This window comes from Meles meles, chromosome 10 (genome assembly GCF_922984935.1).
Source record: "Meles meles chromosome 10, mMelMel3.1 paternal haplotype, whole genome shotgun sequence".
NCBI classification, from domain to species: Eukaryota; Metazoa; Chordata; class Mammalia; order Carnivora; family Mustelidae; genus Meles; species Meles meles.
Window position 1 is genome coordinate 18,431,862 of NC_060075.1, and position 27,192 is coordinate 18,459,053.

The window sequence follows — 27,192 nt, forward strand, 5'->3', positions numbered from 1 at the left end:
TTTTACATGCTCATAGGAAAATCCTCTTTCTCTCCAAACCTTGTAGCTGACTGAAATTAATGAAACCCACTCGGGAGGCACCTCTGCTGGCCGCTGGCCACCATTCATTTGGAACACCCCACCTAGGCCATTCATGGATAGTAGAGTAATTTTCCCTTGACTACAAAATTTCTCTTTTCTCATGTTATGTAAATACCAATTTGAATAAAAATCTCTCACTCAGGTGTCACTGGTGTTCTGGACAGCTGCATAAAAATTGGCATCTTTTCCTGGCTCCTCAAAGAACACCAAGAGGGAAGTGAGGGTGCAGGTACATCAAGAAAGTTGGTATCTCATAGTTCATGAAAGAACATGGGTGGGGTGTGCAGACAAGGAGGAAGTTTCCAGACCTCAGAAAGCCTCTTCCACTGATAATCAGACAATCCAAGGAAAAATCAAAGTTCTGCTAAAGAAAGAGAACTAAGAGAGGGGAGAAAAAAAAATTGCAAGGAGAGAATTCAAAGGAAGAAAAGTAATACTTCAAAAAATAGAAGAAATGAATAAATACTTGTCCTTCTTTTGTTTGTATCACAGAAAGCAGGAAAAATCAAGGAAACTGGTGCTGGGATGAACACAGCCCTGTGAGAAATGACAATTGCTGGTGGTGCTTAGGAGAAGATCGTTATGGCCATCATGGCCTGTCCACACTCCCCCAGCCCCCATTCTGGTCTGGCCGTGAAGTTCTAAAATAGTGCCAAAGCCTCCTTGAGAGCACAGGTAGAGGAGGGGGAAAACCAGCAGGTATCAATGGACTAAGGAAGGAGATCAGTGTGAAAGTGGCCCCCTCCCCCCTACTGAGCCCTTTACTGGCTTTCTAGACAAGATGATTTGGTCTATGCACCTGACTCTGAGAAGGATCTATTTTCTGTCTCTCTGGACATTGAGGAACCTAATCCCAAGGTTCCTCTACTGTCCAGTCTGATCAGCTCTGATTGGCTGATGAAGAGAATGGCCAAAAAGGAAGGAGTTGAGGTGTGAGACCCCATTGGCAGAAACCTGGGGAGTCAAACACATGCTCATGGATATAGTTAGCTAGATGTTGGCGAAGTTGGGGAAGGAAAGCCCCACAGTAATGGTTTGGGGCATAGACCCAAAGGAGAGAACAGAAGAAGAAATAAAATAGGTCAAAATAAATGATAGAGAAATAGGTAGGCATATATTAGTTAATATATATGTTCTTACAAACCCTCATTAGAGGTAGCATGTGGATTTCTTTTTCACAGGAGGGTTCTTCTGTAATTTACCAAGAAAACCTTCTGCATACAATTTCTGGTGGTGTTTTGGAAACACCGCTTCTCTATCTCCACACAATCTGTCTGGATGACCTCCTACATTCTCATGGTTCTAATTCTTTTTTTTTTTTTAAGATTTTATTTATTTATTTGACAGAGATCACAAGTAGGCAGAGAGGCAGGCAGAGGGGGGCGGGGGGAAGCAGGCTCCCCGCGGAGCAGAGAGCCCGATGCAGGGCTCCATCCCAGGACCCTGGGATCATGACCTGAGCCGAAGGCAGAGGCTTTAACCCACTGAGCCACCCAGGCACCCTCATGGTTCTAATTCTTAAGCAGAGGTTTTGACAGGGAACATCTGTCTCTAGCTCTCTCTCACCTGGCTTCAGACCGGAGTATGCCCTTGAAGTCCCACAAGTCCTCACACTCAGTAAATCCCAATCTAAACTGATCATCCTTCCCTCCTATCTCCTGGAACAATGCTCTCACGGAAGAGTGATGGATCTGGGGCAGGCTCATGCTATTCACTGTCTCCTACCTTTCTGAGGAGAGAGGTAAGTCTCCTGGGGACAGCTAATCATATTTTTCTTTCAGTCCCTCTCCAATGTTCATTTCCATTTGTTGTGGTAGAGGGCAGCAAATGAGGAGAAAGTACCACTAATAGTCATCATTTGGAGAGTCTTAGAGCAAATAAATTGTAGGTTCAGAGGCTATATCTAAGCATCTATGTATCCATTCATTCAATATATATTATTAAATGTCTTACTATATATAAAACTTCCCTATACCTGTGAGACGTGTAAAAGGCACACTCTTCAATTTCAAAAATAACACTACATTACTGGAAAACGAGAGCGGCACACAAAGGACTACAACACATCACAGCACAACCAAATGTTCTCAGAGTGATGTCCATGCTATATGGAAGTCAGGTGAGATGATCAGAGGGAAGTGCATCTTCAATAAACCAGAAATCTGCATATTAGAAACAAAGGATGATGGGGTATTATGGGTTGAATTACAGTGCCCCGAATTCATATGTTCAAGTCCTAACCCCCAGTACTTTAGAACATAAATGTATATGAAGATCGAGTTTTTAAAGAGGTGATTAACTTAAAATGAGGTGATTAGCGTAAGCCCTAATGTGAAATGACTGGTGTCCTTGTCGGAAGAGGAGACGGGTGCAGAGAGAGACACGAAACACGTGTGCACGCTGAGGATGGCCATGTGAAGACACAGGGAGAAGACAGCCATCTGCAAGCCAAGCAGCGAGGTCTCAGGGGAAGCCAACCCTGCTGACTTCTTGATCTCAGACTTCTAGCCTCCAGAACTGTGGGGAAATTTCTGTTGTTTAGGCCACCCGATCTGTGGTATGTTGCTATGGCAACCGAGCAAACTAATATAGGATGCAAGGGATATAATCCGGAAATAACACTTGCCTGGGAACCACGCTAAATTCCTCAAAAACTTTCCCTCCTACTGGTGCCAGCCTGGGCAACACTGTGAACCAGTGAAGTTTCCTTTACTTTCTACATCCTCTCCCTTCTGAAATCCCCTCTTTCTGCTCCCCAGCAGACCTCTGGCCTGTGAAAGTTCTCCTTCTGGCTGAGGAGGGCTCACGGGCAGTGAAAGGTACTTATTGCCCCTGAAATCACCAGTGTCTGTGCAAAGGTGAGCTTATGCACTGGGGAAGACTGACTCATCATCTCCCTAGTCCCTCAAGTCATCAACATTCTTTGCAGGAAGTGAGGACTTCATTACTATTGATCTGGGACTGTTTTGCTTAAGATATTATATATGTGGGAAAAAATAATGCAAGAAATCAAATTATAAAGCAGAAAAAACAGTTCCTTCCAAACTTGATAGATTAATTGGTAAATAAGCTATGAGGAGCACAGCGGAAAGCCTGGCTTCTTACAGTGCATCTTTAGGCACAAGAATTTTAAAAATCAGGCACAGAGTGGCTGTGTAATTGCTAAAAAGAAAACCTCCCCTCCCCCTCAATAACATAAATGCTACTCACAGGTGCACAATCAGATGTCGCTTCTGAGCCTTCTGGTTGATCAGCAATCCTTGTAGAATTTGATTGAAGGATCTTAAAATGTTTTAATGATACCTGGTATAAAAGGAGAATGGAAACGTGATTAAATGGAATGAATTTTAGTTAATGTAAACTGTATGTTTTAAAATATAATTTCTTACTCAGGTATTATTAAGAGTTCGGACCTTAAAGGGGAAACTAGGCACCGACGGATGTTGTGCAATTGGATTGTAAAGAAAATGAATACAATGATTCCAGTGTCAACCCCTAACTTATTATAAATAATGGGGTAGAGAAGGTGGTATAGTTAAGACAGAACAGGGAGTACTACAAATGCCAATAATCACAGACAAAGGCTTTGGAGCATAGTTAAGGACACCTTCCAAGCCCAAACCTCAATCCTCCCAAGCTTCAGACTCTCAAAGACCATTTGGACCCTTTGCTATGTCCAGAGTCTTCTGTTGGTGATGTTCAGGAACTTGAGTAATTGGTAGAAGAGAGTCTAGAGGATTACAATTATAGAAATGTACTAGTAGATAATCTAGAGTTAACTCTTTTGTGCTTGAAACACAGCAATAAATATTAAACATTAGAAAAGACCAAAGAAATAACAACTGTGACAGTAAGTCACCATCACACCCTTAAACCTTTCCCAACATGATGCAACAAGGACTTCTAATGAGTATGAGTATGAAATGCAATTTTGCACTTTTAATTTTGCCTTTAGTCGAGTAGAGTAATAGGTCTCAAGGGGACCTTAAGAATATAGCTTGCTTTCATCCATCCCCAGCCTCTGCCACCGGGCATTGGAAGAAAACAGAAGCTCACAGAGGTGAAGGGACTGGCTTGGAATCTCATGCTAGAACCTGGATCTGGATTCCTAGATTCTCATTTCAGTTTTCACAGGTAAAATAAGACAAAACAAAACAAAACGAAAAGCTGCCTAGCATGTTACTTATGGTTTGTATCCATCTGAGGAAGGCTTTTTTGCAGACTAAGGATCAGGGAACCTTGAGGGGCTCACAGATTCGTCAGCAAATCTGGGTGTCACCCTTTCCTTAATCTTGAACAGCCACTCAGGCTAGTCGTAGCTCCCCTCCCTCAACCTCTACCACCTCTTCCCATCGGTCCCAAGTGCAAACGTCTATGGTACTGTCCTACAGCTAAAGCTCGTGGCTCAGCATTCTGGGAATGTGGCCCTCATCTTAAGGAAACTAAAATCCAGTTGGAATGATAAAACATATAATTACACTTCTGGGTTACAAAGCCAGAAAGTGACAAGAGCTCCGAATCCCACTTAAATTCCTTTTCTTCTACTGTGGGTCCAACTTTGGAGATCTTTTCTATAAACCTGAGGAGAAGGGGACAATAAAATAGTGAGACATTTCCTAGATGGAAAGCCTGTCTAAGGCTGCTTCATAATCTGGTTTCTTACAGCTCCTAGTCCCCCACCAGAATGTAGGAGGACAACAAGAAATATCTGTTGGATGAATGAATGGAAACCATGGATGAGTTTCCCAAAACCGTAGGCCAAAGTTTGTGTATATTAGTGTTCATTAGCTTTTGAGGCAGTCTCTGTTCCCTTTTTCTTCCCATCAAAATAAGAACCACTTGCTAAAAACTTAGCAGAGTACTTGAGGATGGAGTTTAGATGAGAACTGATTACAAAGAGTGCTCCTATAAATTAATTTATAGACACATATATATTGAGTGCCCTGTGTCCCAGGAACATGACAACGAACAAACAGCCCTGGTGCTTGGCCTTATGGTGTTCTCAGTCTAGCTGCACATCAGAATCTTCTGGCGGGGGGGTTTAAAAAATATACAGGATACTCTAGAGAGGTGCCCAGGAATCTGCAACTTAAAAACAGTTGCCTATATTCAGAATGTGATATAGATTATCGAACCCTCCCCACAGAGGCCTCCCATCCTTGACCCTCCAGCTTCAACAAAGACATCAGAGACCAGAAGGAAGCAAGAGTTGTATGCCTGGACTGAAACTGAACATACTGAGAGACACTGAAATTGGCAGAGAAAACAATTCCCAGTACCTTCCCCAAACCCTCTGGCAGGATCAGTATTTATGTGCCTCGTTTTCCTTTCCCTACGTTCAATTCCCTCAGCATTTTTATTTTTAATTTTAGGAAAGAATAAAGGAAAAATAGAGGAAGAAAACGCTACCGGAGGAAAAACTGGTTTTAGTCTATAGCGGCCAGGTCTATGTTCATGAACCTTCTTGTTCGTGAGGCAAAGAGAGAAAAGGAAGGCTTCCAAGAGGAATGGCAAAGTGACTGAGAAGTGGAGTTTGCCTTCAGACATACCCTCCTTTCTATTTTCCAAGTTTGAGTCGAAGGGCCACAAAACCGATGAAGCGCTTACTCCCTGTTTTAAAATCTTTTTCTACCATTAGTTACTGTGCAACTTCCAACAGTTTCCAGGGTGAACTGTTATTCACTGGACCCCTTTGAGCTTTTAATTCAGTGCCCAAAGCATGGATTCTGGCTGACCTGGCTCAGAGGCAGTTACCGAAATTCTCTGCAGGCAAAGCTGAGTCTAGACCGGATGGTGAAGAAGGAAAAGCCCTGAGATGAAGGACGAGGGAAAGCGACAGAGAGCAGGATTGTGTTAGGCAAGTGAGCCCGTCTTCCTCCCACAATCCCCTTCCCAGCCCATGGCAAACAGCCAGGTGCTATTTATTGCTCCTTTGATTGAACCGTCTGCTCAGGCATGTGAGGACATTTGGGTTTTATATGAAAGCATTCGCTCTGGGAGAATCAAGGTGTAATAAAAGGAAAGGAGAAATTTCTCTTCTCCCAATCAGATTTCTAATGCCCCAAGAGTAGTGATTTTCTTAAAAACCTCAAAAAAAAAAAAAAAAAAAGAAAGGAAAAAAAAAAACCTAGTTAAAGCCAGTTGGTAGCATGAGAAACAGAAACCAGCACCTTCCTAGGTTACATTGCCAGTACAAATTTGCAAAAAGTGATTACAATTCTATCTTAAAATTCCTACCACAAGTATTCACAGAAAGACGTCATTTTCCAAATGGATACCAAACGGTTGGGTGAAGGGGAGGGTCTTCAGTGGTAATTATAACAGGAAGTTATTGCAAAGGTTTAATGAGGGTCCTTTATAAAAAATGATAACTTTGTAGAGCCAACAAGAACCAGGTTTTAATTACTTTAAAATTTTATGTGGTTGTATTAGGACCCCTTATTTTAACGTTAATATTTATCTTTAAAAATCTGCCATGACTCTTATAATATGCCCTGCTTTCCTTACAGACACGATAAATACTATGTATTAAGGTCTCTTAGTGCCAACCCTTGTGCTAAGCACCGGGTACACGTCTATCTGGTCTGATCTCTATAGCAACCTAGTGAGGTTCAGTCTTAGCCCTAAGAAGCTCATTGTATTTAAGTCATTTGCCTCCATTCACGCGGCAAGTAAGTAGTAAAGCGAGTACTCAAACCCAAGCGCTGATCCAGTCTGCTGGGTGTATTGAAAGGATCAGGCCCACATTCACTGATTCACTGAGTGAGTACTCTGCACCAGGATGGTGCCCACGGGAATGAGCAAGGACGGCTTGCCCAGAGCCTGTGTTCTGGTGGAGTAGAGACAATACATGTGCTTCTGATAGTGAGTAAATAAAACCCCAAGTTGCAAAAGAGGGCCAACGGAAGGCGACCAGAGGTTGCATGATGAAAGATGGTCTCTCCGAAGAGAAGACACTGAGGCTGAAGATCCATTTCTAGGAAGGAGTAGCCCACGTGAAGATCTAGGGAAAGAGTGTTCCAGGAGGAGTCCTTGAGAACACTGGCATGAGGTAGAGGCTTTTATAAGATGACTGTGTGCTCTGTGATCGTGCAAATTCTTTCAAGTTACTTGGCCCATAAGGGACTCAGGCCTATCTGTCTGTTGGCAGAGGACACAATGCTGAAATGAGCTGAACAAGGGACTTACCAAAATATGATCCTTAAAATACTGCTTTTGCTGGAAATGATGACAGTGGCCATGGTGCTGGTGACCTGGCCCAACCACAGAAGAGAGTGCCAGGGACGTACATGGCCACCTGTGCATTCAGTGCCCAGAATGATGGCGGTCCCCTGCACACCCCCTCACTTGGCAAACTTGAAGAGAGCTGCTGTCCGTGGGTTTATGTGAGCTCTTCAGTCTTGTGCATTGGAGGGTAAGGCAGAGTACTTCTTAATAACAGAAGAATGAAAAGCTACAGGACATAATCCTTGGAATGGGAAAGGAATGGTAAGTAGCTATGTCAGTCGTAGTTGGCAGGAAGTCACATAATTTGTGGGGATGGAAATTAAAATAAAATATTTAAAAATAGATCTATGGGTTTTAGTCAGAATGAGCCAATAACAATAAAACATCACTAATTGTCTCTTGTGAATTGTCTCTGTTTTTCATTTATAGTTGAATATGGGAGCTGGGAGTGTTTTATAAGGGAAGAAATATGTGATCTTAGGGAATTTGGTCACTTAAATAAATACTAACGAGAGAACTGACCTTGACCAAGTCATTTAACCACTTTAGGGCCCTCAATTCCTTCATCTGTAACATGAATTTTTTTGGAACAGAGATTTAAGATCCCTCCAATTCACATGGTTTGTATATAATGCTATGATTTTCAGAGAGGGAAAAATGTCTTGTGCATGTCTCAGTATCTATGAAGGACTTTGTTCTGGTTGTGAATAAAACAAGCTCAGCTGAGCTCACCCCTTTTAGCATCTAACAGGCTCTCAACAAAGGGTACTGTGTTGTAAGGACCACTGAGCCTCCCACCCCCCCATCATTTCTAAGAGATGAGTGTATTTTATAGCTCCAAGAGAAATGATAATACATTACAAAATAATATCTATCAGTTATTGAATACCTACTATGTGCAAGGTACTTGACATCTGTTATCTCATTTAATCTTCAAAAGAAAACTAGGAAACCAGTCGTTTTTATTAGCCCCATCTGAAGGCAAGGAAAGATTCAGATTCACTATCACATAGTTAAGAAGTAGCAGAGTTGGAATCGCACCCAGATTTGTTTGATTCCAAAGCTCTTCCCATGACTTGGAGTAGTCGTAGCTGCCAATAATGACACTTCTTTTACTCTTTTGAGATTTATACCCAAGAAAAAATTGTGGGAGGGTCTTAATGAGTCTGTTTAATGCAGATTGCCCGACTTATGCATTTGCCTATAAACAAGTAGCTTGTGGCAGTTTAGTGCTCACGAGAACAGCTAGAAAATCTGGGTAAAATTCCAAAAATCTGTTTGAAGGCATCAGAGCGCTGTTGCAGTAACCGAGACTTAAGGGGCCAACATCCTGGAGAGAAAGAAGGCCTGGAAAAGTGGCCTCACATTCAGTGATTTCTCCTTCAAGGCATTTGCTGAATCCTTAAGACACAAAAACATGACATAGAACAAGAAACCAAACAGGACTCTTCTTCGCAGCACAGTTTTCAGCAGCTGCACAGAGCTGAGTAGGAAACACTTCAAGAAGGAGGAACCATTTTGGACTCGAGAGAGGTACTCTATATCTAACTGTGGTGGTTTTTACACAGCCGTATGCATTTGTCAAAACTTAATGGAATTCTACTAAAAGGAGAAAATGTTACTATATGTAAATTATGCCTTAATTAAAAACATGGAAGCAAGGGGGAAAAAAAAGAAGAAAGTGTCTAGGGACACAATCACAATAGAGCCCTTGGAGAGTTCACCCAAGGAGAAGGGGCAGAATGAAGATCCACAGAACGATACAAACTGACCTCAGCCCTAATTCAGCTAAAGTTAACTTTCCGAATCTATCAAACTACCAGAACACAGGTTAACCCCACGTGGAGGAAAACAACATCAAACAGCACTTCAACTGGGTATGTGTATGCAAAAAAAGAAAGCTAAGTCTTGACCTCTGTTTAACATCATACCCTCCACCCCACACTCTTTGAAAATTCCAGATTGAGTATAGATCTAAATGCAAAAGCTGACACATAAAAGCTTTCAGAAAAAAAGTAGAAGATATGTCCAGGTTCTTGATATGGGCAAAGATTTTGTAAATCACTAACCATAAAGAAATTAAAATTGTAAGTTTCACTGCATTAAAGTTAAGAACCATAAAGAGAGGGAAAAGTCAAACCACAGGTTGAGAAAAAAATATTAAATACATATATCTGACAAAGGGCTTATATCCAGAATATAAAAAGAATTCCCAAAATCAGCAAGAAAAGGGTAGATGAGCCAGTAGGAAATGGGTAAAGTTTTGATAGGCACTTCACAAAAGAGGATCTCAATCACTAGAAAAATTCAAATTAAAACCATACACTGTTAGAATAGCTGAAATTTCAAAGATGGACAATTCAAAGTGTTGGTGAGCAGCTGGAACTCTCAGGCTCCGATGTGGGAGTGTAAACTGGTACAAACACTAGGAAAAACATGTGGCAGTTTCAGCTACTGAAGTGAATGAAATATTTGTGTATCCTGTGACCAAGATATCTTACTCTTAGGTATGTACACAACAAAAATATCCAGGGGTGTCTGTGTGGCTCGGTTGCTTGTCTGACTCTTAGTATCGGTACAGGTCATTTTCTTGGGGTCCTGGGATTGAGCCCTGCATCAGCTTTGTGTGCCATGGGGAGTGTGCTTGAGGATTCTCACTCCCTCTCCCTCTGACCCTCCCTCCACTTGCACTTGCACTCTCGCTCTCAAATAAACAAATAAATCTTAAAAAAAAAAAACAACCCATGTACACATTCATCTGAAGACATGAAATAGAACAGAATGTTTATAGCAGCACTTTTTAATAATAGACAAAACCAGAAATCATCTCATTGTCTACTAATAGCAAAGTCTAAGTTGTGGGAGGCAAACAATGAAATACTGTATAACAATTAGAATGATCTAAGTATTGCTCAGGCAATGAATCTCAGAGGCATGATGTTAAATAACAGAAGTCACACACACACACACACACACAGAAGAGGATTCCATTAACACAAAATTAAAAAACACACAGAACTAAGGTTATGCTGAGGTAGTGAGGGTAAGGAGGCGAAGGTTTACTGTAAAAGGGGGCACAAAGGGAGCTTCTTTGGGTGCTAGTAATGTTCTGTTTTGTTTTTTTTTTGAAGATTTTATTTACTTATTTGAGAGAGAGCACGCACACACGTCCGGAGAAAGGGTAGAGGGAGAGAGAGAGAAGCAGACTCCCTACCAAGCATGGACCCTGAGGCTGGGCCCAATCTGGGACCCTGGGATCATGACCTGAGCTGAAAGCAGACCCTTAACCAACTGAGCCACCCAGGTGCCCTCTAATGTTCTGTCTCTTGATCTGGGTGGGGATTCTATCATTATATTCATTTTGTGAAAATTCAATATGCTGTACAAGTATGATCTGTACGTTTTCCAGTACACTATACATCAATAAAGATTATTTTTATAACATGTGTAGAGTAAAAGATGAAGCCTCACTCGGGAAAGATGACAACTAAAGGGAATTTATGAGCTCAAAATATACAAAATCATGCACGTTCAATATTATACCAGTCATATATTATACCAGTAGGAAAATACAATAACAAAAAGAAAGACAAACAATGAGAGAAAACAAGAAGGTAGAACAAATTAATGTACTCTGTAGGGGGAAGACTGTAGTTGGAAAGGCTGGGATCAATTTGGCCACTTATTTCTAAATTAAAAGTCAACATGGGATTATTTACCAATGACTTAGTGAACTTTCCATAGATATATTTTGGCTTACTGTATCTTAGAAGGGAAAGTTTGAATGTTTTTGCAAGTGGCCCATACCAAAGCAATTCGAATACAGGGGCTACTTATCATCTTAAGATGTGGTGAAACTTCACGTCCATTCAGCCCCTTGCTCGCTGACCACACTGTTTCTTCTGTCACTTTCAACCACCCGCCTTCCCAGATCTACCTCCGGTGCTGCACGTGAGCACCAAGCCCTTGCACAAGGTCTCCCCTTCACTTGTTTAAATCGTATGTTTCCATTTAAGTTTTTGCCTATGTATCTTGAGTAATATTTATTCAAAGTACACTTGTATTTCAGTGTAAATTGTTAGGTCTGTGGGATAGAGTCTCTTGGTTTTCATGAGTTACATTTTTTGTATTACTATGGAATTATGCATAGGACATATAAAGATACCCAGAGAAAACAGTATATGAGAGAGACAAGGTGCATTAACAGGATTTCATATTAGGAATTTATTTAGCCCAGCAGGTTAAAGAAAGCAAGAAACTAAGGAAATTGTTCATATAATTCAAGAAAAAGTCAATGATTTAATGAAAGCAAAAGTTCTGTTGGCATTCTGCAACAGATTCACCACATTACTGACTGAAAAAGCTTCAAACTATTCAGATGGGTTGGACATTGGTCGTTCCCTTGAAAGTAGCATGGAATTGTGAGAGAAGACAGCCTATGGGGTCATAATAGAGGTACAACCTTAAGGAAATTCTTTGTTGGATACCACGTATTTTAAAATCAAAATGATTAGAAATAACAAGTGTTGGCAAGGTTGTGGAGAGAAAGGAACCCGTGTGCACAGCTGGTGGGAATATAAACTGGTGCAGCCACTCTGGGAAACAGTACGGAGGTTCCTCAAAAAGTTAAAAATAGAAATACTGTATAATCCGATAATTCTGCTATTGGGTATTTACCCAAAGAAATAAAAAACACTAATTTGAAAAGATATAGGCACCCCAATGTTTATTACAGCATTGTTTACAATAGCCAAGACATGGAAACAACCGAAGTGTCTAACAACAGACAGGGAAATTTGGTGTATACACACATGCCTGCGCACACACGCAGACACAGGAATATTATTCAGCCATAAAAAGGTTAAGATCATGCCATGCGAGACAGCACAGACGAACCTAGTTGGTGTGATGGTTAAGTGAAAGAGGTCAGACTGAGAAAGAAAAATACTGTATGGTTCCACTCATAAGTGGAATATTAAAAAAAAAAGAAAACGACAAATGCATAAACAAACAAAAAGCCAAATCAGACCTATAAACTCAGAGGACAAACTGATGGTTGTCAGAGGGAAGGGGGTGAAAGTTTGGGAAAAATGGGTGAAAGGGAGGGGCAGACACAACCTGCAATTATGGAACAAATATGCCATGGGAATAAAAGGCACAGCATAAGGAATACAGCCAATGATACTGTAATAGTGATGTAATGGGACAGACAGTAGCTACACTTGTGGTGAACACAGCATAACATATAAATTTGTCAAATCACTAAGTTGTACACCTGAAACTAATGTAACATCGTATGTCAACTATACTAAAAAAAAAAATGAGAATGATAATCTACCTTGAAGGGTTTTTCCTCCTCTGTGTCCCGTAGTATTTTGTTAATGCCTCTATGATGGCATTGTCACAGTGGACTGTCATTGTATGCGGACAGTCTTCTTGATAGCAACGACAAGGTCTTTATCAATAATTCAATCCCAAGCATTTTGCATATGCCATGGCATATAACATATGCTCCATAAAAGTGTGCTGCGGGAGTGAGGGAGTAAATGAATGAGAAAATGTATAATGAGTCTAGTATTGGACCTAGAATCCGATAGGTTCCAAATGAACTTACCTCCTTTCTTTTTCTCCTTCCCTGTGATTCTGTATCTGGAAAGCAGAATGAATCAAATCAACCCTTCGCTTATTTCTATACCATTAGAGGTATAGAATTTTGTTGAATTTCCCTTAAAATTTCAAGGAACACAAAGGATATAGCTTAGAGATATGTTCTCAGAGGAGCCATTTTGTACAACTATGAAGAAGAAAAAAATTCTTAATGGAACAGAAAAGATTATATAAGAATATGAAGGAAGGGCCTTGATATCTTTAAACAGTGTGTTTGCTACAGCCTTTCCTATTTTTTCTTGAACAATTAATGAATTAAGAATAATCCACGATGCTATTTGTACTGGCCAAAATTTTTCAATTGTTAATAGAAGAATGGGTGGATTTTTACAGGCAAGATAATTTCTGATTGGAGAAGCAGTAAGAATGTATCCTTGGCAGGGTAAAGGTCAGATGTTTATTTTTAAGCATTATGAAAACTTCTCTACTTGTCTGAAGCAAATGGGAAAGAGAAAGTCATTTATGGCATTATGAAATTTCTAGACTTCTCATGGGAAAGCAGCTGACGTCAGTGTTTGATAAGCTTCCTGTGGCTACAAACATACGAGACGTTGACTCCTGAGAAAAATGTAACTTTCTCTTTACAGACTCCTGGTATACCCACAGCTGGACTTCACTAATAACTACTATACATAAGAAAGACCTGATGATGCAGATACTAACTAGTCCAAAGACTGGAGAGGCAGTTGGCTTGGCTGCTGTCATTACCAGCATCAATCACTACCACCGTCATTGCCATCATCATGATCATTATCAACAAGCACTGATGTTCGTTGTTTTGTTTAGAATGCACTATGTTATGTTAAATGTTTGGGTTCCAATGCATGATAAGAAACAGTGCACTTAAATTTTATGTATGTTTAATTTCCCAAAAAATGCAGTCTTCTTGCCTCTCTTCTGTACATGTATGGCTTCTTTGCTTTTTAAATTGAGAAAATATTATTTTTCAAGTATTATTTTATTTTAAAAAGAATAGTGTTATTAAGATAGGGTTTGCATACTATGCAAATCACCCATCTCAAGTGTATAATTCAATAGTTTTCAAGATATTCAGAGTTCAGCAACCAACCAAAATCAGTATAGAACATATTCATTGAAAATAATTAAAATATTATACCCTATAGCCATCACCCTCCTCCCAGTTTCCCTTACATCTCCCAGACTGAAGCAACTATTAATCTATATTCTGTCTCTATAGAGTTCCCTCCTCTGAACATTCCATGTGATTGGAATCATATAATATGTGGTCTTTCGTGACTGAGTTCTTTTACTTAGCAAAATGTTTTCAAAGTTGATCGATATGGTAGCAGGTATTAGTACTTCATTAACTTTACGGCCAATTATACTCCACCAAGTGGCTCTACCACATTTTGTTCATCCATCCGTATATCCGTCCACCGGTGAACATTAGGGTTGTTTCCATCTTCTGGCTATTATGAATAATGTTGCTATAAATATGTGTGTCCAAGTTTTTGTGTGGACATATTTTTTCATTTCCCTTGGGTATATACCTAGGAGTGGAATTGCAGGGTCATATGGTAATTTTATGTTTAACTGAGGGACTGCAGGACATTTTTTCAAAGTGGCTGCACTATTTTTATCTTAGGGCTCTGATTTTTTCTACATCCTTGCCAGCAAGGTTGTAGAGATCTGCTTTACAGCACAGCGCCTACAGTTAATAATATAGCACTGTGCACCTAAAAATTATTAAGAGGGTACCTCTCATGTTAAACATTATTACCACACACACACATGCACAAAAAGGAACTGTGTATAGCTTCTCAAATAAAGAGAACTTACATATAGAGAGAAGCAACTAAAAGATTAGAAGATCAATGACTGAATCCCTTCAATTCCAGTAGACTCAATTTACTAACAGTCCATCAATGAAGTGGGTCTTGAGGAATTCTGGATATTCACAAAGAAGCAGTGTCCTAAGTTCAATGTTTTCCAGTTCAAACTACAGACCATCTGAGCAATTGGATTATTTATTCAATTCAGTCAACTCATTATACTTGATTGATTCAGTGAATTGAATTTCATGTTCCTATTGTATAATATATACTCGTTTATTTAAGTATTCTTAAAACTTTTTCTAGTGTTCATTTGATTGCTGCTTGAAATTTGAGAACCTGAGGACAGGCTACATATTATATTTCTATATTTTGCTCATCTTAGAAAAGTTGCTTAGGTGAGCAAAAATACAAAGAAAATAATACCTGAAGTGCAATGATCCTGCTCCTCTTCCCCACTTTCCAACCAGTTAGTCCTGCCCACCACTCTCCTCCACCCCAGAGCTGTGTGCTTGCGACCTACTCCAGAGCCTTGAGCTCTGTTGGTTATGAAGAATAAAATGCTGACATGGGTATCTGGGCAGCAGAAGGGCTCAGGGCTTACGCCAGAACCTAGAATCATCTTGTTCAACCCATGTAATAAAGGGTGAAACTGAAAAAAAAAAAATCACTGGTTGATGTCATTCCTCAGCATTTTAAAGAAAATCAGCTTTGGCATTATCTGTTAGCATATCCAGCTGAAAGAGTAGCTAGTGCAGGCTGCAATCCCACGCACGAAATGATGAGTCCTTTGCACTAGAAAACTGGTATAACATCATCACACTTACTCTGTCTGTTCATAATCACCCAGTTATCAGGCTGTTATTGTCTTGGAAACCGTGGACATAGGCAAAAACAGCAAAATAACAACGCACGGGGGACCATTTTGTGCACAGGGCCCTGGGAAGGGCCAGTGGAATTCCTCTGATCAGTCTCCTTTTGACTTTTTCCCATAGACCTTGTTCCTGCACTGAAATGTCTGGAATGCTTGGTAGGGACAAAGTGGGTTGGTCATAGGGCAATTATGCTTCTATCATCAGTGAGATCAGTTTGTGGACTAATTTTCAAGTGACTAGTGACATCACAAATGGGTTAAGAATACAAATACATAGTACTTTTATAATAAACAGAGCTTTCTTACCCCTTTCCTCAAATGATTTTCATGGCAACTCCAGAGGTCAGTAAGACAAGTATCATTTGCAACACGTTATAAATGGGACTTAAGAGAGGTCTAGCAAGGTAAAAAAGTTTACCCAAACTCCTTCTCAGCCAGTGGTGGGTACATCAAGTTCATCCAATCTGTTCTTTTTGCAGAACACAACTGTTTCATTTTGTTATTTAACAACAAAATTTATTAGCTGGAGCTGGTTATTTTTCATCTTAGGGCAAATCAATCACTATATTTGTTCTTAGAAATCAGATCAATCCACTGTTTAATTACCAACTGGCACCTGGGTGGCTCAGTGGGTTAAGCCTCTGCCTTTGGCTCAGGTCATAATCCCAGGATCCTGGGATCAAGCCCCGCATCGGGCTCTCTGCTCAGTGGGGAGCCTGCCTCCCCCTCTCTCTCTGCCTGCCTTTCTGCCTACTTGTGATCTCTCTCTCTCTGTTAAATAAAGAAATAAAAAAAAATCTTAAAAAAATAAAATTAAAATAACAATCTCAAGGAATGATTCTTTGTGGGCCTTTCAATCTAACCTTTGTCTTTGCAGTAATCACATAGTGGGGAGATTGTGACAAGTGACAATTCCTTCAAGCAACTGTCCTTATCTCAAAGTACTTGCACATCAAATAGATCTATCAAGGCATGGTGGCACGCCACAGTGGCTTTCCATACAGAGTCTCAATCACAGCATGATTACTGGTGACACGTGTCATCAAAAATTTCAGATTCCACATGATTTACTTTTTAAAACATTAGGAAGTATTCAAGGTTATCCCTATAAACTTGACTCTCACTCAATTACCATTCTACGAATCTTTTTTGAGTGGAAGAGAAAGGCCTACCTACATGTGTTCCTATGAATATCATCCTTCGTGTATGTCATATGGAGAAAAAATTTGGAGGTTGGCTCTTCTACTGTTCTTATTTCATGAGACAGTAAGTCAGATCCAATTTGGGATTCTACTTCCGGTTATTAAATGGAAGTTGTTGGGGAGCCCCGGTGGCTCAGTCAGCATCGGAGTCTTGGTTTTGGCTCAGTGGTGGTGTGACAGAGTGCCACATTGGGCTCCATGCTCAGTGTGGTTCAGTTTGAGATTCTCTCACTCTCCTTCTCCTTCTGCCCTCCCCCCGACTTGCACATGCTCTCGTTCTCTAAAATAAATAAACAAACAAATGAAATCTTTTTTTTTTTTTAAAGATTTTTTTTTATTTATTTACTTGACAGAAAGAGGTCACAAGTAGGCAGAGAGGCAGGCAGAGAGAGAGAGAGGGAAGCAGGCCCCCTGCTGAGCAGAGAGAGCCCGATGTGGGGCTCGATCCCAGGACCCTGAGATCATGACCTGAGCCGAAGGCAGCGGCTTAACCCACTGAGCCACCCAGGCGCCCCCAAATGAAATCTTTAAAAAAATAAATGGAAATTGTTAAGGACATAGCAGAGATGAAGAGAGATCTCTGTCCTCACAGATCTAACTCTTTAGTAGGACATAAATATTTCCATTTATGTCTTATTCACTTCTTCTTTCTTTGGGTTCAGTTCTGTTTATTTATTTAGTATGTATGTATGTATTTATTTGAGAGAGAGAGAGAGCATGAGCAGGGGGCAGGGAGAGGCAGAGAAGGAGATCATGACTTGAGCAGAAACCAAGAACTGGACACTTAACTGACTGAGCCACCCAGGCTCCGCTGGGTTGAGTTCTTTTTTAAAAAAAATTTTTATTGTGGTAAGGACACTAAATATGAGATCTACCTTCTTAATGTCTGTCTTACTTCTGTATCCCCAGTGCTTAGCATAGCTCTGAGTACATATTAAGTTCTCAATAAATATATGTTAAGTGAATAAATAATTGAGGCCCCCACATGCTCATACTTTTACAGTTTTAAATCTTGATTCATTAGCCAGTGCTCTTCTTCCTGGGACCAGACTGAAAACTGACGCAAGGCGGACAATCAGAATGTCAACTGCAGTCTGGTACTGACATTTTTATGAGTAATTATATTAGATGGTTGATGGTAATGTGGACAATATCCCAGCTTCAATCTGTTATAGTCACAAACTTAAAACCAGGCTGCTATCTTTTAAAAAATGATGTGTATTACTAACCCAATGGAGGATGGAATGAAGACACAGATGGGTCAGTGAAACCATTTACACATTAATACAACATTTCAAATTGAACAGCCCAAAATAATTTTATCTCCAATGGATAGCATTGTTTAAACATAGCGATGCCTCTATTTACATGCCAACAAAAATACCAAAAGAAGCCTCATCAGTTTTAACATTAATAGCTGAGTTGACTGAATTAAATGAAAAAGACAAATTATTCAATAAAACCTTTTGGGCAATTGCCACCAACTAACTACTGGGGAGCTCGCTCTCTCTCTCGAAATGGCAATTCTGCCAATATTCAGGCACAATTATAGGATAAACAGAGCTGAAATATATAACTGTAAAACATGTCTTCCAGCTTCAAAAGGAAAAAGTCCTAAAATATGTTTTCCAGAGACAACAATTCTTACATGTTTGGAGCATAAAAATGTGATTGTGACAAATTATTATGCAAGAATGAAAAACAAATGACTGCAAGTAACAGAACTGAGGCTACATACGAGCGCCATCCCAGAACCTTGAACAGAACTACAAATACATTATATGGAATATATTAGAAGACTGAGAGAGGAAAACATTACATTTAGCCAGAATTTAAATGCTTTTGAGGCTGCAGAGATACACTGTTTAGGGAGTGTTTTTTCTTCCCTCTGTGCCCTTTCATTTCCTGATATGGCTCAAAAGGAAAAACTCAAGAAATGAAAACCAAAAGTGTCCTTATTGTATTTTTAGGCTGTCTGAATCCAAAGCAGGGGAATCCAGGAGTGCTGGCACTTGATCGTAAGTTCCCTGAGTGAGCAATTACATTTTTATACTGCTTCGTGTTCTCATAGTAACCCATACAGTCCTCGACAACTATTTACTGACAGAATGAAATACTGATGGTTTTCAAGACTACTTTTATTTCTGTTTCACTCTGTTGTAAAAGGTCCCAAATCATCAAATCTGTAAAGTCAGACCTATCTCTGATGCTATATCGATATACATCTTATTATGGAGAATACAAAAGTATACATTCATTACAGAAAATTTATAAAATACAGAGATATATGTAGAATGATGATAAAGTCTCTTTTAATCCCTCCTGCCTTGAGATTAAAGTTTCAAATACTTCCTTCTACTTGTTTTTTAGCAACACAAATGATCCTACTTTAAAAGCAAATTTCATGTCATGTATTTAACTTTTCACTTATGCATGTTTTCCTACATCATTCTTGTAACATGATTAATAACACCATCGCTTATATAAACATTCCTCGATCACTGTGCATGTAAAGTACTTCAAGTTTCAAATAATGCTATGATGGTCATTCTTGTAAAATAAATCTTTATTCCTAAATCTCAACTGCTTTGTTTCAAATTGCTAAGTAATACACTTAGTGACACTGAAGGATGAGACTGATCATTGTTTCTGTGAATTCTTCTTGCTTCAAATAACCAACTGGAAAAGTTGGAACAGTATTTGCAATGCTACCAAAATATCTGGAGCTGAGTTACAGCAAATAACAAATAACTAGTATCATCCATTCACTGTCAAGATTGGAGAAGTTTCCCTGCAACCCTCCCCTCCTCAAAGTTGTATTTAAAACCTGATTTTTAATGAGAGACTGTGGACTCTGAGAAACAAACTGAGGGTTTGGGAGGAGCCAGGGGTGGGGGTAGGGAGGGCCTGGTGGTGGGTATTAAGGAGGGCATGTGTTGCATGGAGCACTGGGTGTGGTGCATAAGCAAAGAATCTTGGAACACTGAAAAAATAAAATAAAACTAAAAACAAAACCAAACAAAAAACCCTGATTTTAAAGACTGACCAAATTGAGCCTTTAGAAATGAGGTAATTCACAAGTGTGGCAAGCTAAACCACTAAAATTAAGCACATTATATGTAGACACACACAGTGTGAGGCAGGAAAGAAAACCAGTGCTGATCGTGGTAATCCACAGCATCACAGGAGAGCCTCTGGTGGATGGAGAAGGTCTGTTAAGGAAGAGGCAACAGTGGGTCTAACAGTTGGGGCACAAGCACTCTAAAGATGGGGATTATATTTCATACTCTTGTTTCCTCTCTACAATTCACAGAACATTCCAGAACTGCTACTTTTTCTTTAAGCCAAAAGACTATAATTGAACATGACCCATGTTCCCTGAGTTTTTCCTGTCTTAGTAAAGGGCACTGGCATTCACCTGGTTGCTTTAGCCCTGGACCTGGAAATCACTCACATCACTGCTTCTTTACCATCCAGTCTACATCGTCCCCCATGCCGTAACTTACTAAATCCAGGTGATTCTTCCTTAGGAATATTTAACTGAAATGGTCCAGTTATCTTCATCCTTGTTGCTACCACCCTAAATCAAGCCACTGTATCTCATCTGGACCATTCTAAGAACCTCCGGACTCATCTCTCTGTTCAAATCTTCTGGCTTTCTGCAAATAACAGCATTTCTAGAAACACTGATCTGATCATGTCACTGCCCTGCTTAAAACAGTTCAAGAGCCTGACAGCCCATTCAGAATATAGAGTCAATTCTTTACCATGGTCCCCAATACTGTATGATCTGGCCCTGCTCACCTCCCCTGCGTTCCCTGATTGTGATCTAGTCACACTCGCTTTCTTTTAATTTCTTGCATGGATCCAACTCCTGCAGGCCACAGAGTCTTGGGACAGGCTGTTCGCTCACACCGCAATGACGGCCCCACCCCTCATCCCGACAGTAGCACATTTCTCATTTGGGTAATTCCTCACTTTCCCTAAACTCACAAGCTCAAAGCGAGAATATTACTTGCAATATCCCCGAAACACCAATTTTGGGTTACAGCACGAGCACAGGACGTATGTTACAGACTTGTTGTCCGAGCTATTTCTGCTATGATCTGATAAATGAAGAACTGTTAGATACATAGATTTTGAAGATTTTTACCTTCACGGTATTCTCTGACAGTGCCCTGTCATTTATCTACATGTACTATTACAATTTGCAGTGATATTTATTTACTGTTTGTCTTCCCTACCAGATAGAAAGCTCCATGAGGGTGTGTCTGGGTTTTGTTGTTATTGTGTTTAACCTCTGGTTCCTTAGCACTCTGCCGGCGCCTAGAGTATGTTATCCATGCGATAAATAGGAGAGCGAATGAGTGGCCAACAGTCAAAATGTCTGAAAAGAGTGTCTAATGGTAAGACGGGAGCATTACAGGTCTGCCACCCATTTGCTGGGAGGAGATTCGTTAACAACTTGGCACTTGCTAACGGCTCAATACAATGAACGACGATGAATGCATGAATAAATGATCTGTGAGCTCTCAAGACAGAATGCAGTGAGCTCTGAATGAAGGGCAGACAACTATGTCACAGCAACGAGTTAAATGACCTAAAAGGTCTTCCTCTGCTGCTGCAACTTTTCACCGAAAGTTGTAATTTAAAAGGGAAAGTACAGGAAGCACATAAATATGCTTTCCACTGTGCTAGTCAGATCATGCATGATCTCACTTGATTCTTGCAATCCTGTGAGATAGACTGTATATCATCTCCGTTAGACACACAATGAAATTAAGCCAGTGTCCCTGATTACTTCAGAATGTAGTGGATCCAGAACTCAAATCCTGGCTTTTTAACCCAAGGGACTAAGTAATAAGAGCACGAGTGGAAAATCATGGGATGGCTGATGTGATTTTGTTCTGATTTCTTCCACTGCATCTGTGATAAGGTTGGTTGGGCTTTAATAAATTGATTCAGCCTTTCAATAAGAAACAAACAAATACCAAATCTTTCCCAAGTTTTTCAACCTAAAAAAATCTGATTTTGGTCTCAAGTGCTGTTATTAATACTTTTGGGATTGGTGAGATTTTGTTCTTCTTTCCAGCCATGCTTCAAAATATATTCTGAGCCACATCTGTCTCTATCCCTTTCAAACCAGTGAGGAAAGGCTCTCAAGAAATTGCATCGGTGCCGAGGACCTACTCATACACCAGCTGCGATCTGGCTTATTTCCATATAACCTAATATGGCTAAGAAAATGTTTGACTGGAACAGAGTGAGGATTGCCAAACTTAAGTTTTAGTAAGAAAAGTGCCACAGAGTCCTCTGTTTAGATGTGGTGCAATTTCAGTTCAGCTGCAATCCTTATAGGTTCACATCAACAACATGGTAATTGTGCTTCTACGCAGTAACAAAAACCAGATACCTGCCCCTTCTGCCCACTCACAGGCGAGATGAAGAAATAACAGCTGCCCAAAAAGGTTCTTGGTGACAGTCTATTGAACATGTTGCCCTTCGTGGGTTACAAAAATGAGTGGGGATACCTAATTCAGATTCTGTACGAGATCCTCTGAGTTTGTGGAAAAGAAAGAGCTTTCAACAGAAGGAAGGATGAAAGGAAATTCAGCTCATCCATCTCCCATCTCAGCCCATCATGGATTTACCATCACCTTCCTCAAATAGCATCTCTGACTGACATTCCTGTTTCTTCTTACTCTCAGTACACTGGCAGACTTGAAATATCAGTATTATCTTCAAGGTCACCCTTTCTTTCACCAGAAATGCAGTCAATAGGCACCAGATCTAGGATTCCACTTGGGCTGCTTTGGTCGTGAGGGCTTCCTTTGACTCCTCTCCCACCCTTGTTTCCATCATTTGCACACTCTTGTGTCCAGACCGTGCTGGCGGTCCTCTGGCCAGGCACAGCTGTTCTGAAGCAGGAGTAAAAGCTTTAACATCAGACAGATCTGGGTTTGAAGTCCAGATCTGCCGCTTCTATGCTGGGTGACTTTTGCAGAGTGTTTCGTTCCTTTGTTAAAGTAGAAAATATCCGCCTTGCACTGATGTGACAATTAAATGAGGGGCCATGCAGTAGTATGGTCCCAGACATGAAGAACAGTGCTGGGTAAACGCCAGCAAGTTCCTATGTTCTGCTTCTGTCCTCTTCGCAATCTCAAGACTGCACGATATTGCTGGGTTCTTCTTCCCAACTATGTATGTAGAAATTGAAAGGGAAAAATGCAACCACTGGCCCCTGAAATTTGCCCTGTCAGGGAGAAAGGGAGCACCACCTAAACATTCAATCAGGCCCAAATTAACGAAAAACTAACATCAAAACTTTTATTGTTTCCTAGAGTTACTAAGGGCATAAGCCCAGGGTAGATGACTATTTTCTTTATGTAAACACCCTGACCTTCCTCTGTGGCTGTAAAAGGTGACTACTCCCCCACCCTCAGCAATCACTTGGGAGAGAATTAAGGTCAAGAGTTTAAAAGCTGACTTTCTCCTCAGCCATACCCGTGTCAGGTAACTCATTAGCTCCTCGGTAGGCCCCACGGAACACCATCTCAAATATTAATTTTAAACTGTGATCTAGTCTTGGCTGCACTGTAATGTCTCTCTATCACCTCAAATCATTCATCAAAGTCTGTTAAACATAGCAGCTTTGTGGGAATGAGGGGATCAAAGAATTTTTCCATGCTCAGGATGAATCTGAGAGAGACTGGAAAGGATTGGAGCAGGAGTTGACAGGAAAATACAGGCGTTCCCACCACTTTCTCTCTTGCTTGGGGATTCCCAGAAATACTGAGATGGAGGGCCTAATAATTTTATTCAGTTTTTGAAAGCAAAGAGTAGCCCAGGAAGAACTGGGTCGTTCGGGGTTACATACTTAAGAACAATTAACCAATAATACAAAGACAATATTAGAAGTAAAATGTCTCTCATCATGATCAGACAACAGTTGCTGTGTAGTGAAAAGTCCCGGCAAGGTGTTAAAAAGACCCAGATTTTTACTTCTGCTGATACTCCTAACGAGTCATGTGACCTTGAGCAAATCACAGACTCTGCAGGCCTCGATCCCTGTAAAAGAAGAAAGAATGGACTGGAAAAGACTGGCTTTCTGTTAAGCAGATGGGCTGCAACACTCAGGAAAAGCTTTGAAAAGAAGAGTTAAGATTCAGGTAAGTAGAAAGGAAGAATGATGATACTTCACTTCTGCTCAGGAAGAGAACAGTCCTTTGGGTAGAAACACGCAAGTTGTATTGATGCGTGACCATGTTCAGAAGCCCGGCTGGGAGGGCAGCGAGAAAGTGAGTTGTTTTGATGTGTATGGATCTCAATTTTGCACTTTATTCTTTGGAGTAGACAGAAAGTGCTAGGATTTTTGATGTAAATGGTAGTTGGTGAAGATTCAAAATCAGATTCGAAATATGGAATGAGGAAAGCCTGTTTGGCTCAGTCAGTTAAGTCTCCACTTTTGGCTCAGGTCATGATCTCAGGGTCCTGGGATGGAGTTCCCACATTGGACTCTGCTAAGTGGAGAGCCTGATTCTCTCCCTCTGCCTGCTGCTCCCCCTATTTGTGTTCTCCCTCTCCCACTCCCGTCAAATAAATATACAAAATCTCTTAATAAATAAAAAATAAAAAAATATCAAAATATGGAAAGAGATGGACCACAGAGGGGACTATAAAAAAGAAGAGAGAGGTCTGAAAATAAGTTTGGCAATTCTTGCAACCTGACTTAAGATGGTGACAATAAAGCTGTGAAGGAAAAGAAAGTCAGTGAAGAATCTACGAATGTGCCTTATTTCTCCTCAATATATCCCAGTCTCTTCTGGTTGGTCTGTAAAGGGATCCCTGCCCAGATGCAACACTGAACCCTGACTCATGGGTCAAAGAACTGTGCTGTGAATGACTAATAAATCATTTGGGAGATTAATCTACAGAAAGAGCCAAGATCATTTTTTATTGTAAGTGTAAAGTGACCTTGGGTTATTTTGTGATTAAAGGTCTTTACATTAACTGCATAATTGAATATAATTTTGTTAATGGTACAAATCAACATTCAACTAGAAATACTTCACTAAAGCAGAAATTTCTACATTACCCTGAAAGAATAAGGTTCTAACAAATCTGAAAGTTGGGCTATGGAAATAACTTTACACAGAGAGAAATATACTCATTTCTCTCCTTCTTTAATACTTAAATATTTTATAACAATTTAAAGACCATGAGCTATCTTAATTACTCATTAAAATCAACACTTTGAAAAAGAAAACCCAAAGCTAACTTTCTAGTAGTGTTAACAAAGTTGTTTAGCAAAGCAAATGTGCTTTGACTGGGTATATAATGCCCTCTCAACAACCTTATGCATTAGAATGAGACAGAGCCTGAGTCAGGTTCCAAGTCTACCTGCGTAAGAGCCCGTTCCTTTTCTACTGAACTTTCTGTCACTTTACAAACGTTAGTTGCTTTGGGGCGCCCGAGTGGCTCAATCCTTAAGCAACTGGCTCTTGATTTCAGCTCAGGTCTTAATCTCCAGACAGGGATTGAACCCCACGTTGGGTCTGCCCTCAGCAAGGAGTCCGCTTGAGATTTGCTCTCTCCCTCTCCCTCCACTCCTCCCCACCCCTGCACGATCTCTCTGTAATGAGTAAATAAATAAATCTTAAAAAACAAAGCAAAACAAAAAACTCAAATGTTAGTTGCCTTGTGCCTTTTCCATCCCCTATTCCCCACTATATCTCAATCTTAATGTGTTTAAGTGATAGTTTCAGGCCACATAATACAACCTCTTTACATTATGACTAGTAAACACTTGCAATGCATTAAGTGCTGGTACCAGACTAAAAATGCATATTAGTTCAAGAGGAGTTTAGAGATATTGGTTAATAGATTTAAAAGGTCCTCTGAAGGGTTACCAGAGGGGAGGTAGGCAGGGTCAGGGGGATGGGTGGAATGGGCTAGGGGGATGTAAGGAGTACACCCTGTGATGAGCACTGGGTATTCTATGTAAGTGATGACTCACTAAATTCTATACCTAGGGGCACTGGGTGGCTCAGTGGGTTAAAGCCTCTGCCTTCGGCTCAGGTCAGGATCTCAGGGTCCTGGGATTGAGCCCTGCATCGGGCTCTTTGCTCAGCCGGGAGCCTGCTTCCCCACCCCACCCCCCTCGCCTCCCTCTCTACCTACTTGTGATATCTGTCAAATAAATAAAAATAAAATCTTAAAAAAAAATAAATTCTACACCTGAAACTAATATTACACTGTATGTTAACCAATGAATTTAAGTAAAAACTTGAAAAAAGAAAAATAAATAAAAGAACCTCTGAAGGAAAGAAAATGAAGGTTGCAAGATAACATTAAGTTTTGGGGGTTTTAAATGTTGCAAAGAATAACACAGATTCCAACAATGGTCACCTCTTCCCATCATCAGAAACATTAGGTTCTAGAACTCGGATTTGACTAAGTGAGATATATTTTAGATTCTAACATTTATAGTAGCCTAATGAATTGGATGTCAAATATTCTCTCTTTCTCTAAGATTTTATTTTTAAGTAATCTCTACACCCAACATGGCACTTGAACTCACAACGCCGAGATCAAAAGTAGCATGCTGCACGGACTGAGCCAGCTGGGCACCCCAAACAGTCTCTTCTTTTTGTTGAGAAGTCACTGTCACAAGGAAAATGGAAAAAAGCAGAAGACTCTATGGTTGCAACTGAAGAGGAACAAGGAAGAAATTCACATTTATTGTATACCAAATGTGTGTCAAAGGTCATATATCTCTTATTTAATGTTCCAAACAAATCCATGAGGTGTCTTTTTATCTGTTTACAGATGAGAACATGGAGGTCTGAGAGGTTAAAAAACTTGACAAGCCTCCGATAGAGGGAGAAGAGTTGGTACTAGAATGCTATCCTCTTACTGCTGCTCCAAAGGGAAACTCTCACAGAGAGAAAGAGAAAGAGAAAGAAAGGAAAGAGAAGTTGTTCAGTTACCCAGTTAGAACAGAAGCGACTGATGCCTTAAATCAATCTGATCAACAGCACAAAAACTGGTTGTTTGGATTTTTAAAAGATTTGATTGAAACCCAGTTGTTTCAGTGGCCATATGTAGACGTGGAGTTAATAAATGGCCGCCTTTAAGTCCCCCAGCTGGAAGAATACAAAAGAACCCAGAGGCAAGTCAATGGCAAATTGCCACCCCAAACAAATTGCAGTATGTAAGCTCTAAAACTTGAATTACCCTTCAAGGATTAAGGTTCAAGGCTGTGAGAAATTAAAAATATTGTCTAGCCTAGGAAATAGCATATGAATCAAAAATATCATTACTAAGCTTAACTGCACTCCTAATCTTC

General features: G+C 40.2%; 1 protein-coding gene across 7 annotated transcripts in view; it reads right to left on the bottom strand.

Annotated features, from left to right (window-relative positions):
* Nucleotides 1-27,192, bottom strand: part of CALD1 (caldesmon 1) — a 185,150-nt gene that overhangs the window by 116,235 nt on the left and 41,723 nt on the right. For 6 of the 7 annotated variants that reach the window (XM_046020146.1, XM_046020141.1, XM_046020145.1 and 3 more), the window contains exon 2: nucleotides 3,292-3,384. The gene's annotated coding sequence lies outside the window, so the exon portion shown is untranslated. Of the gene's footprint in view, nucleotides 1-3,291; nucleotides 3,385-12,922; nucleotides 12,958-27,192 lie in introns of all 7 variants that reach the window. The other variant, XM_046020142.1, reaches the window with a different exon arrangement.